At 36.4% G+C, this 1,088-nt stretch overlaps 1 non-coding gene across 1 annotated transcript; it reads left to right on the top strand.

Annotated features, from left to right (window-relative positions):
* Positions 1–601: 601 nt before the first annotated feature.
* LOC150093560 (U2 spliceosomal RNA) lies at positions 602–787 on the top strand. Its single transcript, XR_016550482.1, has one exon. It is a non-coding gene; the product is annotated as a U2 spliceosomal RNA (small nuclear RNA).
* The last annotated feature ends 301 nt before the right edge of the window (positions 788–1,088 follow it).

Below are 1,088 nucleotides of genomic sequence, written 5' to 3'. Positions count from 1 at the left end.
AACTTAATTAAACAGTGTACAGTCATTGTCGACGACATGGCTGTTCAAAAATCAGAACATGTTGGTGCTAAGAGACCTAGATCAGTGGAGATTGATTTTTCAAAAAGCTGACCAAGTTAAGAAAAAAATATAAGAAAATAAAACAATAACCGTTTTTTAAGTAATTTTTCATTTTAAGTCTCTTGTCTTTTCAAAGTCAAACTTTAAATTCATAACAATCTTAAAGTTAAATTAAGAATGACCTAAACTTAAAGGAGAAAAATTTAGCAACCAACAGTCTATCTATCACTTCATTGGCTGTCTCTGCTATTAGCTAAAAGAAAGTTAACCCTGTTTTCTTGAGGAGCATGCACTGCAGCCACACGAGAGAACAGGGACATGGAAAATTAAAATTTAGCAAGGAAGTTTAATAAAGTGAATTTAAGGTTTAACTGCAACCTCGTGGATTGCTTTCTCACTACTCCGCGAAATGCAGGAATAGTCTAAGTTAAGCAGGAATAGTCTAAAAGTTAGAAATTGAATTCTGTAATTCATTGACATTTTTCAAAGTCTACCCACATTTCAAGAGCTTTTTAGCTCTTGAACAGAAATGACTGGGTAAATACATTCACCAAACTGATCAGTACCAGTCTGATTTGTTCTTACCAGCTTAAGATCTGATACGGGTTCGATCAGAGCCCAAGATATAAAATTGATATTTGGAAGGTGGAGAAGTGCTTGGAGCTTGCTCCATCTTTGCCACGAGTTGCCCTAGTCTAGCACTGCCTCTAGCGTCAGCTCACTCCCTTTGGGGAGAATAATTAATCCAAAAATAGTTTTGAAAGGAAACCAGGATGCGAGATTTTCCTTTGTCTCCCAATTTATTCCGAATTAAAATGGCTAGTGTAATTTACTTTACACTAAAATGACTGGAAAGTAATGTTATTGGCAAATTTAATTAATTCTGGGTAATACGTTTGGATACGTCTGTTCTGGCAGTGGCCACTTGTCTCCAGTGCATTAGGTGATGTGTTTGTTAGCAGCATCCGGATGGAGTCGAGTAGCTGACATTGGTAAATCTTCCCACAAATTTACGCCTCATAGTAGAT

This window comes from Typopeltis vanoorti, chromosome 24 (genome assembly GCF_054136105.1).
Source record: "Typopeltis vanoorti isolate ZY-2024b chromosome 24, IOZ_Tvanoo_1.0, whole genome shotgun sequence".
NCBI classification, from domain to species: Eukaryota; Metazoa; Arthropoda; class Arachnida; order Uropygi; family Thelyphonidae; genus Typopeltis; species Typopeltis vanoorti.
This window is presented reverse-complemented; position numbering and strand designations above follow the sequence as displayed.